We start from the raw sequence: 14,898 nt of genomic DNA on the forward strand, positions 1-14,898 counted from the left end.
AAGATCCTGTAAAGAAAAAACATTTCTTTTGTTACAGCTGACAGAAAATCCTGCAATAAATCTGAAGTGAGTCTGCTGCTTTCATGGAAGCAGACATATAGATAACATCCCGTGTTTACAAATTAGCTGCTCTGCCATGGCAGAGGAGATTCCTGAGGTGACACAGCTGAGAGATCAAATTACAGTGGTGATTAGTCACAGATGATGGTGAATTAGATTAGACAGGCTAAACTCTATAAGTACATACAGGGTGCATGTCTCTATGTTTTCCTACTGTCGAGTGCAAGAGTTCAGGTCCACTCTAATACAATAACTGCATGGGTCTCAGATCCATGGTTATTGTTTTAGGCATACCTTACCCAAGGCAAAACTACCTAAGGTAAGCACAGAGGTATATTCATGTTTCTCTCCTTGTGTCCATAATTCTTTGAAAAATTAGACTTTCTGTCAAATTTTCAGACAGGATGATGCTTGTTGTGATATTTCCTCCTATCACCCTTCCATTTCCTCATCTTCCCTACCCACTGTCAGGAACCGGCCCGTGGCACGCCTCCGTATACGGTTCCCGACTGCGGGTTTGACCAGATCAAGCGGGGGACAGCCTTATTCAAGCTACAAACAAGGCTGTGACCCCTATAAAGCTCCTTACTGCCAACACTAGCGGTTTGCTAGACACGTTCACTCAGCTGTCGAGTGCTCAATACGCAATCTGCGTTTACGTATTTGGGTCAGCTTTGTGCTTAGGCCGAATACGAGAACGCCACGCACACACACACACAGTTGCAATCTCACACGGTAGTGAAGCAAAACCACTAACAGTCGTTCCGAAAGATACTGTTAGACTTCCCACTCGGCTGTCGAGCGCAGAAGTGCCCCATGCACACAATGCAATTGCAATTTCATATCGTAGTGTTGCTCAAGCATACAATTAGGCATGGACTTATACACAGCTACACTGCAGTCTCCTCTAGGCTATGAGTGTTAGTTTAGTACAGCAGAAGTCAAGCTTATTAAATAATAATTTAATATTCCAGGAAAAAAGTGGAACTATGCAGAACAGAATATATACAAAAGATTACAAAAAACAAAATAAAAGGTTACAAAATTAAGAGTTTACAAAGATACACACCAAGCGATTTGCTTACCAAAATACAGGGATCCAGATAGAAGAACCTTGGACTTTTGTGGACGGACACAGCTCTGGCTTGACCAGGAGCCCCTTAGCTTGGGCCGGGAGTCCAGCTGCAGCTACCGTCAGAAGAGGACTGATTTTAGGTATCTGTCCCCGTTTTTTTATAATGGAATATTTGCCTTGAGGCTGTAAGCCTGTTTGGACGGGGGGAACTAGATTTAATTACATCCTCAGACATAATTTGATTTCCAGAGATCTAACATCCACATGTGAAAAATGTACTATAGCCCACACACAACAAAAGACTTCCTTAACCTCCAATTTCCCCCAGGTTAAAGTGTATTTTAGTACATACATGAAAAGACTTCCCTAGTCCACGTTACAGGTGACAAACACATTGTTGACAGTATTGGCCTGAATAGCCATCTCCTATTTAGAGGCGAGCTAGACAGTTCCTAATTACTGTCCAGGTTCCTTTGCCTATTGAAGGTGACTGGTCTATTAAATGAAGACAATGGCAGTTCTCTTGATCTCTGCCCTCAATGCAAATTTAATCTACATACAGACATTATCCAGGTGACACCTTCCAAAAGCCAGACTGGCTGACATACAATCCCATATGATACAGTCAGAAAAATGAAAGAAATATGTTCCTGTATTCCTTATATCATAAGCACCCCAGTATATCACCACACCCATTCACTCACCTTATGGGGCAAGGAAAAGGAGGCAATGGGAGGGCGATAGAAGGGAACATTGTTGCAAGCCTGCCTCATCGGTGGAGTAAAGAGAGGAACAGGCAATGCACAGAGGTGTGTGGATCTAGCAAGAACATTCCTCTGTGCTTATCTCAGGTACCTTTACCTCAGGTCAGGAATCAGGAATCCTTCAATGCATAAATAACTTAGTTGTGTCTCTTTTTATGTCTAACATTAAATCAAAAATTATTTCTAGCATTAGTTCAAAAAATTAAAAAAAACCTTTGTAGTAGTACTATGGAAACTAATAAAGGATGGTCTGGATGAGGACATTGCTATAGCACCATAAAACCTTTAGACCAGCCCTGAATATAATGCGCATTCAGCAGCTCTGCCACACAAGAAATATCAGTGCCCTTTCAGCATTCAGTTATCTTTGCAGTTTGAAGAAACACAAGCATAGTTTAGGAGAGAAAGCTCTATTCACGTGATGATAACATGGCCACAGCATGATCCTGCCAGAGGCTGAACTTTGTAAATCAACTCTCACTTCCCGTTACTTCAATTTCTTCATCATCTTGTGTAACAGTCAGGAATCTATAAGTGTAATTCATGCTGTAATTACCCTTAAGGCCCATTTCCACTAGGGCTGATTGCACCCAATTTCATGCACACGAATACAGATCCAGAATCTCAGCTTACTGAAATCAATAGGCTGCTTCTGAATTCGCATGCATTAAAAAATACAAAGCAAAGCGTAATCGGCATGCTGAATGCCAGCGTCTCTCTCCACTAGTGGAAACCACCCTAAGCAAAGTGCTGACTTAATACAAAAAAATATCTGGAGTGGACCCAAGCAGGGCCAGGCCGAGGCATAGGCTGGAGAGGCTCCAGCCTCAGGGCGCAGTGTAGGAGGGGGCGCACAATTCATTCAGCTGTCATTCCTAATTGTTTTTGAAGCAGAAAAAAATAAGAAAAGGGGATACATAGCAGTGACTGCAAGCCAGATAACTAGATATTAAGGTGTTGGGGAGGTTGTGGGCCCTGTGGCCCTCTTAGTCTAATAGCAATCAGTGTGTGACGGCTGGGGTGGGAGGGCTGGAGGGGCGCACTTTGGTGTCTCAGCCTTGGGTGCTGGAGGACCTTGTCCCAGCTCTGGACCCAAGGCCCTTCTAGAGAAATACAAAAACACAGAGACCACAGGAGCCCCTTATAAAGTAGCAATTTACTACGGTACAGCAAAGTCCTCTGTATCCGGCACAGGCGGTGCTTGCCGAAAAAGTACAAACCTCCCGCCCCATACAGCAAAAGGAGGGGATTGGTCATCTGGCATCCTGTATACGGCTCCTGGCATGTCAACTGATCGCATCAGGTTAGGTGACACTCCAGGAGTCAGGCATGGTCGCCAGAAAGCCGAAGGAAGTTGGAGAAAGGGTAGAAGACGGCGCCTGGAGGCTCGGTAAGTATTTTCTAACTCACAATGCCCTGCAAACCTCTCAAAGCACTGTCCCCGTTATCCCCCTCAGGCAAGCCGGTTAGTTGAAATTTCCAGTTGCCGGAGTCCCGGATAACTGGGACTTTGCTGTATATATATATATATATATATATATATATATATATATATATATACATATATATATATACATATATATATATATATATACAGTAGGCACAAGGCGACACCTGTGTCAGGTTTTAGTTCCTTTCCTGAGCACACCACAGGTTCACTACACAGATCTGTATATCAAAGAGACAGGAAGTGTTAAGAATTCACACATAGTACTAACGAGCTGACAGAGGCTCTAAAGCCTCATACACATGAGGCACCGTTGTAGCTGTTGCTAGCACACAGGAGTCGTGTGCGCAACAGCTCGGTGACAGCTCCACCTGAGCGACAGCTGTCTACACGACAGGCAGAGACGTGGCGAAAGCTGTCGCCAAAGGTTCGGCCTCCCGCCGGATGCTCCCTTCTAGCTGTGGGTAGCTGTTGCTAGTCCGCACATACACACGCAGTACGCGTGGCAGACTAGCGACGGTTGCTGAGACAGCTGTTGCCGGCGATTGGCCAAGTCAATCGCCTGGCAACAGCTCTGAGTAGCGACAGTTTGTGGCGCGTGCCTCATACACACGGAGAACCTGTCGCCGCAACATGCGCGTGCCACGTGTTTGTGGCGGCAGTTGTGCCCCGTGTGTATGAGCCTTTACTCAGTGGTGCCCACACTTATCCGGCTTGTGAGCTACTTTAAAAAATTAGCAAGTCAAAATGATCTACCTATGTACAATTTTAGGAGCACAATTGTATATGCAGAATGGAAAATGTAGAGGGGGCGGGATCTTCCATGAAGTCCTTAGCGATCTTCCGGTAGATCGCGATCTACCTAATGGGCACCCCTGCTCTAAATCTTCTCCACTTCATCTAAAGGTGGCCACTAATGGTCCAATTTCCAGAACAATCTACTGACTGATCCAATAGATGCGATCGGTGGGAAACGATCAATCAGGTCCACTAACAGGAACACATACCCAATCCGACCAATAGAACAGATCCCAGAAACGGATTGACTCCATTGATCAGATTGGGTATGTGTTCCCTACCCATTAGTGGACCTGATCGATCGTGTCCGTCCAATTGCATTTATTGCATTGGCCAATCAATATTTTTTGAAACTGGACAATTTGTGGCCACCTTTAAACTACAATAACATATTGACAGAGTTGCACGTATTTAGTGTAGGTGCCACAAAGTGGATGTGATTTGGTATTATCATTAGTTCTGCAAAGTGACAGACAGAGATAGTCAAAGAGAAACTGATAATTATAAGTTGCATGCAAATTTCATGCAGCTTGGAATCGGGCCAATCACACTCAGCAGGAAGTACATTTGATTGGCTTACTTTAAAGCTGCATGCAATTTACCGGACAAGTGAAGTGAGAAGGATATGGAGGCTGCTATAGTTACAGTGATGTGAAAAACTATTTGCCCCCTTCCTGATTTCTTATTCTTTTGCATGTTTGTCACACTTAAATGTTTCTGCTCATCAAAAACCGTTAACTATTAGTCAAAGATACCATAACATAATATAATTATAACATAATTGAACACAAAATGCAGTTTTAAATTATGATTTTTATTATTTAGTGAGAAAAAAACCTCAAAACCTACATGGCCCTGTGTGAAAAAGTGATTGCCCCCCTTGTTAAAAAAATAACTTAACTGTGGTTTATCACACCTGAGTGCAATTTCTGTAGTCACCCCCAGGCCTGATTACTGCCACACCTGTTTCAATCAAGAAATCACTTAAATAGGAGCTATCTGACACAGAGAAGTAGACCAAAAGCACCTCAAAAGCTAGACACCATGCCAAGATCCAAAGAAATTCAGGAACAAATGAGAACAAAAAGTAATTGAGATCTATCAGTCTGGTAAAGGTTATAAAGCCATTTCTAAAGCTTTGGGACTCCAGCGAACCACAGTGAGAGCCATTATCCACAAATGGCAAAAACATGGAACAGTGATGAACCTTCCCAGGAGTGGCCGGCCGACCAAAATTACCCCAAGAGCGCAGAGAAAACTCATCCGAGAGGCCACAAAAGACCCTAGGACAACATCTAAAGAACTGCAGGCCTCACTTGCCTCAATTAAGGTCAGTGTTCACGACTCCACCATAAGAAAGAGACTGGGCAAAAATGGCCTGCATGGCAGATACCCACGGCGCAAACCACTTTTAAGCAAAAAGAACATTAAGGCTCGTCTCAATTTTGCTAAAAAACATCTCAATGATTGCGAAGACTTTTGGGAAAATACCTTGCGGACCGACGATACAAAAGTTGAACTTTTTGAAACGTGCGTGTCCCGTTACATCTGGCGTAGAAGTAACACAGCATTTCAGCAAAAGAACATCATACCAACAGTAAAATATGGTGGTGGTAGTGTGATGGTCTGGGGTTGTTTTGCTGCTTCAGGACTTGGAAGGGTTGCTGTGATAGATGGAACCATGAATTCTACTGTCTACCAAAAAATCCTGAAGGAGAATGTCCGGCCATCTGTTCGTCAACTCAAGCTGAAGCGATCTTGGGTGCTGCAGCAGGACAATGACCCAAAACACACCAGCAAATCCACCTCTGAATGGCTGAAGAAAAACAAAATGAAGACTTTGGAGTGGCCTAGTCAAAGTCCTGACCTGAATCCAATTGAGATGTTGTGGCATGACCTTAAAAATGCGGTTCATGCTAGAAAACCCTCAAATAAAGCTGAATTACAACAATTCTGCAAAGATGTGTGGGCCAAAATTCCTCCAGAGCGCTGTAAAAGACTCGTTGCAAGTTATCGCAAACGCTTGATTGCAGTTATTGCTGCTAAGGGTGGCCCAACCAGTTATTAGGTTCAGGGGGCAATCTCTTTCTCACACAGGGCCATGTAGGTTTTGAGTTTTTTTTCTCACTAAATAATAAAAACCATCATTTAAAACTGCATTTTGTGTTCAATTATGTTATCTTTGACTAATAGTTAATGATTTTTGATGAGCAGAAACATTTAAGTGTGACAAACATGCAAAAGAATAAGAAATCAGGAAGGGGGCAAATAGTTTTTCACATCACTGTCTGTCCTTTTAAACAATAGCAGTTGCCTGGCAGCCCTGCTGATCTATTTGGCTGCAGTAGTATCTGAATAACACCAGAAACAAGCATGCAGATAATCTTGTCTGATCAATAATGTCAGAAACACCTGATCTGCATATGCTTGTTCAGGGTCTATATCTAAATGTATTAGAGGAAGGGTCAGCAGAATAGCCAGGCAACTGGTATCACTTAAAATGAAATGCATATGACAGTCTCCATATCCCTCTCACTTCAGTTGTCCTTTTAATTAGCATGCAAGACAGAACTCATCGGCCATCTCAAGTGACAGGTTCTCTTTATGAGTCTATACACCCAAGGGTAAGGTAAAACAGTAATAACTAGCATTGACGAAGTATGTGAGGAATATTTCTTGTCTATTTCTTTCCATGAAGTCGCTGTTCAAGCACTGCAGGCACAGAAAGCCCATTATTTGTGTATTCATATGCACCCACTTGCTTGCTGTGTATATTGGAAAGTCTGATTGGGTTTCATTATTCAGCCTGCTTACCAAGATAAACACAGCTGACAGCTCTTCTGACAGTCAGATAAGATTAGCTTTCAAAACATCAGCCAGACCAAGCAGTGCTGCATTCACCCAAACTAGAAACTGTACAGCCTCCAATCAACTCCATCCTAAATGATGAGACATTCAGGCTCATGTCAGATATCACACTGCGATGGATGAAATAAAAAAGTAACGGGGGAAAAAATAAAAAAGAACGTTCTGCCAATAGTAATTACCTAATCTGCATGACTTTTATTCCAGTTGCCTATAATCAGTTGTGACCAGCGCAATTACCCTTTATTCATCTGAAAATTGTCAAGCTGCTGGGATGGCGCTGCCAATCGTTTGGGACGTTATTTTGTCGCCTTGTAATTAACCCTTCAAACGACTTCCAAGGACATGCACGGCTATCAGACTGCCAGGAGCCTCCAGCTTGTGAGGAAGCGTTTTCCGCTGGCACACATAGAGAGATCTCAAGCTGGGAGATGGATCGTGGTTTGGGAAAAGCGGCCAGCAGCCTTGCAGGGAAGATACTGGCATGCCTTTTCCTCAGGATCATCAGTCTCCAGAGTGAATTAGTCCTTTCTTTGTTTTCATTAATGAAATGCAAATTTGTGAAAGTTTCATGAGCTGCGAGTAGCCCTGACTGATAATTTTACAATCGGGAATATCTCACCAGCGGGTTTGTCAGACAGCTTCTAAGCCATTTATCAAGGAGTCATTTTCATGCAGGAATACTGGCGTTTAGATATTAAAATTATTTGTGCTTTGATTTCTGGCCTCTTTTGATGGGATGGTGGAAAGAGAGGACAAAAAAATTGCCCTATCAAGGATGCAGACAGCAACAAAAACACCGCTCCATTTAATACTATTTACAGATTAGCATCCTTTCATAATGTGTACCCTGTATAATAATGTCCCTGTTGCTGCATCCTCCTGTGTCCCTGTGTTGTGCCTGGCAAGCATGCGTGCCACATGGACAGACTTCAGAGAGCAGAGGAACAGGGGAGTGGCGGACGTGTGCATGTGCATTCGTGCGCGGCGGTGAGCGCATGTGGGTTGCGGATGTGTGCACGCGTGCTTCGGAGGAGGGGGGCATGTCCAAGGCCTGGCGCCCGTTTTGCAACAGGCGGGCCTTTTATCTAGTAATTTCTTAATTGTATGATCATCTCTGAATGCCCTTCCTGCCTTACGAAAGGTAAAAAGGAAGAACTAAAAGAACTAAAAAGGAACTATACCCATGGCTCCAACACTTGAAGTAATGCATGATGGGTATTGTTTGCAAAAGTATTCTTTTTTTAAATTGGGATTGTCAACCACAAAATCAAATTCTGTTTACCCACTGCTTTGTGTTTATTAGGTAGTCTACACGCAGTCTGCATCACAAGCATTCCAATATAATCATAAATGTTTCTGCTGTAATTAATTTTATCTCAGTCAGCCTGGTTGTATTCTGGTACATTGCCAATTAGAGGGAAGCTTGCTATCCCCCCGCCTCCCCCCCCCTCATTCCTGCTCTTAACTGATTGGCTGAGGGCAGTTCAGTGTGACAGGATGAAGTTTAGTAGGAAAATACAACTCACCCCTCTGCAGAAGCTGCTGAAATAGCAGTTTCTAGGAGAAAAAAAAAGAGTAAGGTAGGAAATGACATCAGGATTGGCTTCAGTCAGCGGTAGTAAGGATGGAAAATGCCTGGAACAGTTTTCTCTTTTTTTTTTTTTAATATATAAATTTCACTGAAATCAAAACGTGGACTGTACATATGTAATGAAAGTAGTTATCTACTTATGTATGTTTTTTTCCCCCCCATGGGATAGTATGGCTGTCCCTGCTACTTTAAAGAAGCCAATACTGTATTTCAAAAAAGTTTTGACCCAAGTCTGACTTTAAAACACAACTGTCATGAAACAAATAGGGAGGTTTTTATGCCAGACATCCTTAAATGTGCTAGTTTTATGACTGAGATGCCAACTCAACTGCTAAAATACTACAAAGCCAAACAATCCACCCACCAATTTCTGAAAAAGTTGTGGTTTATTAAGCCATCAAGCTAAACATCCATCACCATTCGATCAACAGCAATCATTTTGGGGCCACTAAGGTACAAGATGTCATGGTATTATACAGCTGAACTCTGGATCAGCTGCAGCACACAGATATCTGAGTAATTGTATTGGCTAATGTATATACTAAATATATATGCTGACAACTGTTATTGGCTACAGCATTTGGCTATAGTGTTAGGCATTTGTAAGGAGTAGGTAAGTGTTAGGGATAGATAGGGAGAAGGTTAATGTTCGGCGCAGGTAGGGGTAAGGTCGTGTCCGTCTGATTGCATTTATTGCATTGGCCAATCAATATTCTTTGAAATTGGACAATTTGTGGCCACCTCAACTCAAGAGTTTTCATCTTTTTTTTTGCCTTCTTTAAGGCTAGGTTCACACATACATTTGCAAGCATTTTTTCTGTACACCATATGCATTCCTATGCAGAAAAAAATTCAGTTTTTTCCACAGTAGATAATGTAAAAAACACAATAAAGGCATGTGGTGTTCAAAGCAATTGCACCAGGCTGCAACACAAAAATTGCAGGAAACCTGAACTACTGTGAACCAGCCATTAATTAACAACTTTTCTCTCTCCAAAGGCCTTTTTCTATTTACACTCAAGCAAGCCCTCATCATGCCTATACTCAAAAAAATCTTTCTGTTGACTCCTTTTTCCTACACAACTACCATCCTATCTCTCTCCTCCCCTTCTCTTCCAAACTACTTGAGCAACACATTTACTCAGACTTATGGCCCATACTCACGGGCTACAATTGTCGCGACAGGTCGCCCGTGAGTATGAGCCGTTGCACGGGCGCGCACCCCGAACCGTCGCTCGTCGCTGCTGTCGCCAGGCGATTGGCGCGGTCAATCGCCCGGCGACAGTTGCCGACGCAACTCCGCCGCAACTGTCGCTAGTCCGCTTGAGTATGCGGACTAGCGACAGCAACCACCAAGGAATACCCTCAGCTTCCGGCGGGGGGAGGAACTTCAGCGACAGCTTCCACCGCATCAGTTGCCAGGTCCCTCCGCCGTGTGTATGCGGAGGGAGCTGGCGACGAGCTGTCGCCGGCCTTTCGCGCACTCGCTCCCGTGTGCTAGCGACAGGCCAGAAATGTTGCCCGTGAGTATGGGGCATTAGTCCGTCACCTCACCACTAATTCTCTGATGACCTCAAATCTGGATTCCACCCAAGTCACTCAGCCGAAACTGCCCTACTCAAAGTAACAAAAGTCCTGGCAACTGCTAAATCTCAACACCTCTATTCTCATCCTCTTAGATCTCTCTTCCACTTCTGACATAGTGTAATGCTGGGCATACACGGCCCAGATTCTTCTTATCAATCGAGCCGCTGATGGCTCATTTGATAATTTCCGACATGTCCGATCACCGTGTGGATCGATTCCCGGCTCGATCCCCGCGGGCGGACAATAGGCACAAACGCAGCGCTGATAAGCGCTGAGAAGGAAGTGCCCACGGGGACAAGCGGGAATCGATCCGCGCATACCCGCGGACGAGCAGTGACGTCCCGGCGTTGAGCCGCTCCTTCTCCAATTCCTCTCATCCATGGGTTTAGGGTTTTGCTCTATCCTGACTTTCCTCTTATCTCACAGATAGGACCTTCAGAGTTTCTAACTCCAGCACCACCTCCACCTTAAAGTTCCCCAAGGCTCAGTCCTCAGACCTGTACTTTTCAATATCTACACTTATGGTCTTGGCCAGCTACCACCTATACTCTAGCGATACTCAAATCTACCTTTTGGCTACTCTAACAGCATGCGTTGCTGACTGTCTATCTCCTCCTTCATGTCCTCCCGTTTTCTGAAACTCAACATGGACAAGATCTAAATGGTAATTTTTCCACCCCACAATTCAACACCCCTGTACGACTTCACAATTTCTGTTGATGGCACTTCAATAACCCTCTTTTCCCAGGCGCACAGCCTAGGTATAATACTGGACTTGAGGCTCTCATTCAAACCACACATTTACAAAACTAACCTCCACTTGTTGTGCCACCTAAAAAACATCTCCCGCACCCGCCCTTTTCTCACACAGGACACTACCAAACTTCTAGTGCATGTCCTGATTATCTCACATCTACTGTCTGCAACACTCTGCTTTGTGGCCTACCTGCTAACTGTTTCACCCCATTACAGTCCATCATGAACTCTGCTGCATGACTCATCCATCTCTCCTCGCGCTTCTCCAGCTCTAAGCCAGTCTTGTCAGTCTCCTCATTGACTGCCAGTTACACAAGGACACAATTCAAAATCCTGATGCTAACCTACAAAGACTTTACAACCTAGCTCCTTCTTATTTAACCAATTAGCATAAACTTGATGTTTATAAGCATCCAGTTTGTGCACCCCTTGCTCAAACAGGATGTACAGGTGTGTCCTGTCAATCAGCAGCGGGTGAAAGTGTGTGTGCACTCTACTGCTGCTCGTTTACGGCGGGACATTCACGTGGGCGATTGGCGAAAGGGAACATGTGTTCCCTGACCCAATCAAAGTGCCTGTGTTTGAATAAACATGACTTCAATCAGAAGCCATGTTGTACATCACCATGTAAGGTGATGGCGCTATATAAATCAATTATAATAATAATAAGGATGTGCGGCGCATCTGGTTTGGTAAAAAGGAAAATTGCACCCGAACTTTGGCAAGTGTGAACCCTGCCTCACAGTTAAGCTACATACAGAAACTACATTTTAATCTCCAAAGAAGATCAATTGTGATTACGGTATCTTTGTCAAAAATCTAGACTCAGTACAGGTGTTCCAAGGAGTTGCTGCCAATGTCATTAGTAATCTACAGGTTTAGATCACCAACAACTAACTACTCTAACTAGGCTATTTTTGTCCCTACTTGTTTCCCTCACCCGTCTACATAGAAAAGAAGATGCCGCTCTGCAAAGTATTTACATAGTGACTAGTCGTTAATGTGGACCTGAGCTCTTGCACAGGACAGGAGGAAAACATAGAGAAATCCACTCTGTATGTATTTAGAGAGTTTAGCCTGTCTAATTCCCTCTCATCTGTGACTAATCACAAGTGTAATTTGATTCCTCAGCTGTACCAGATCAGGCATCTCGGCGGCCTCGGCAGAGCAGCTATTTTGTAAACACAGGATGTTAACCCTATGTCTGTTTGCATGAAAACAGGAAGTAGTCACACAGCAGATTTATTGCAGGATTTCTGTAAGCTGTAAAAAGAAATGTTTTTTGTTTAAAGGTCATTATGCCGTTGCCTCTCTCTTAGAGCAGAGAGGAAGTTTTGAGTTCAGGTCCGCTTTAAGCTGTCACTCAACACTTACTGAGCACCAGTACGGGCCTCTAAGAAGCAAAAGTTAGAGTGCTCAAAGAAAAACTTTAAAACAGCTTTAGATATCTACAGATTATTATTTGATTATATTACAAATAAAATGAAATTCAGTAGCCGTACAGATTACCTGAAAATGTCACTAGTAATAGTTTTGTGAGTGCCTGGGACCAATTTCAGTGTGTGGTTCCAGAAACCACTTTGGCGCTCCCTAATGGGGTACTTAGACTGCCAACTTGAACTCACGCTCTCTTTATTCCATTCTGAATACAGACACATCAAATGACTGCAAATTAGAGACTCCAGCTAGCATATTCCTGGCAGTTTATGCAATAATACAGTAACTGCAGTTATGTCTATAAAGAGCTTAAGGCTATGTACAATCTAATCTGATACGCAAATAAAAAGGCTGATAAAACAACAGATCTGAATGAAGTGAAAACATACTTACAACTCAAAGCTGATTAATATGTATAAAGTTCCAAGGCAGGCAGTTTGGCTCTGTGCGTCGGATGACGATGGAGTCAGGAGTCCTGTGGTATGTTGTCTATATTTATGTTCAGTGATTGTGAAGACACTGGTGATTATTAATGGCTGCACCCTATGATGATAAGCAGCCTGAAGTCAGAGTCTGCCTGTGTCGCTATGCATTACCACAGTAACCCATGCAGGTAGTGATGATGAACATCCTCACACTGTGATGAAGCGCTGGGCTGCATGTATCTATAGTCTCTAATGACCCTGAAGCTTGTATTTGTGCTGCCTCTGCCTGTATCCTGTAATAAGTGTGCAGTTTGCTGACGTGATCTTCGATGCCCTTGTAGTCTACAGTATCACTACAGCTTTCTATATAGCGGGCGATGAGTCAGGAAGTCAGTAAACAGAACTGCACGTCCAATGAGAAATAAAGTGAAAACAGCTGCATTGCTGTGGTGCAGGGAAGGTTCATGAGGAACGCAGCACATCTTCCTATAGAGATACATGTCCTCCAAACCAGGCTGTTTCTGACATCTATTGTGCAACTCTCTCCATTGTCCACCCCACTCACTGGTGCTGTGCATATACTGGGAACATATAAGAATGTGCAGAGTGAAAACATATGCTATTTTATACGTAAAGAAGAGAAAGGAAAGTGCATGGCTTTGTTGTACTCTGTAAAAATATGGCTGCTGTTTAGACGGCACGGTGGCGTAGTAGATAGCACTCTTGCCTTGCAGGGCTGGGTCCCCGGTTCTAATTATTGCCAGGACACAATCTGCAAGGAGTTTGTATGTTCTCCCCGTATCTGTGTGGGTTTCCTCCAGGCACTACGGTCTCCTTCCACATCCCCAAAACATGTAGATAAGTTTTGTAGTTTCCTTCTAAAATTGGCCCTAGACCATGATAGACACATGCAATGGTAGGGTTTGGATTGTAAGCGCCTATATACTCTGTACAGTACTGCAGACAATGTCAACACTATATAAATAATGTTAATTCAGGTCAAAGGTCAAATCAGCCCAAATATTGGCAGTAGTGTTGGAAATGTTTAGGAGAACTCATGGAGAAGCATGTGATTTGTTTGATCAGCTGATAGATTTGCAAAGCTCTGATTTGCTGTGATCACGTCCTTTAGCACATGATCAGGACCAGCAAATCAGAGACTTCCATATCTATCAATTTGCCAAACTGATCACATGGTTCTCCATGAGTTCTCCTATACATGACCATCACTAATTGGCAGTTTGGTTTGGCTGAGCCAGCCCTGAACTATGCCAATATTTATGCCACATTCCGGGGTTTGGTGGGCAAGACCATAATGCTGGGGGTCTCCAATCAGCAACCAACATGAAGCAGGAAACATCATCCACCAACTTCAAGGCATCAGGCATCCTATTGGTTGCTTGCGTCATCAGTAAATTTTCCCCACCTACATTGTGGAGCACTCATTTCAGTCTTGTGTTCTTATAAGGTCTCATTTCTCTGCTGCAGAGGAGATAGCTATCCAAAGGAGGGTGGGATGGGGGCCTTAGTATAGCATTGACAGAGTGGTACTTAGTGCTGGTAGCCATGATGTGCAAGCCAGGCAAGCACTGAACTATAGTGCTAATGTAGTTTAGAATCTGTGTCAGCAATCATCATCATAAGCACTGACTTGAGCTGTGAAACTCTAGAGCGTGTATATTTTCCACTATTTTATTTTTAAAAGATTGACTTTGTTCCATTTGCTGTTGCTATATATAAAGCCCAAGTTTGTCCCATGCTGTTATACTAGTAGGTTTGTGATTTGCTTTAAAAGTGTCTCATTTATAATCTTCCCGAGATCAAAATACTGCAGGTACTGTTGCGGAATCTGAAGACACAGTTTACATTTTACCATTATACTAGGGGCTTTGAGATTTGCTTTTTCAAGCTACTTGAAGAGTGACAATGACAGTTCTTGCAATAAACAAAAATCTAACCGCACAACTGCCAGACATACCTTATGTTTCTCTAACCAGAATGGCATTCTAAACGAATGGCAACGCTGGTCAGGCCAAGCCAATGTGCAGTGGTGGTATGCATGGGGGTGGTTCGTTGTTGCTAATATTTAG

The 14,898-nt window shown here is 43.4% G+C and overlaps 1 protein-coding gene across 6 annotated transcripts in view; it reads right to left on the reverse strand.

Annotated features, from left to right (window-relative positions):
* Window positions 1-14,898, reverse strand: part of LOC137546932 (SH3 domain-containing kinase-binding protein 1-like) — a 516,647-nt gene that overhangs the window by 104,663 nt on the left and 397,086 nt on the right. Inside the window, exon 1 of one of the 6 annotated variants that reach the window (XM_068269995.1) lies at window positions 12,777-12,965. The exons of the other annotated variants lie outside the window; for them this stretch is intronic. The gene's annotated coding sequence lies outside the window, so the exon portion shown is untranslated. Of the gene's footprint in view, window positions 1-12,776; window positions 12,966-14,898 lie in introns of those variants that run through there. 6 annotated transcript variants of the gene reach the window in all.

This window comes from Hyperolius riggenbachi, chromosome 2, assembly GCF_040937935.1.
Source record: "Hyperolius riggenbachi isolate aHypRig1 chromosome 2, aHypRig1.pri, whole genome shotgun sequence".
In the NCBI taxonomy this organism is placed as follows: domain Eukaryota; kingdom Metazoa; phylum Chordata; class Amphibia; order Anura; family Hyperoliidae; genus Hyperolius; species Hyperolius riggenbachi.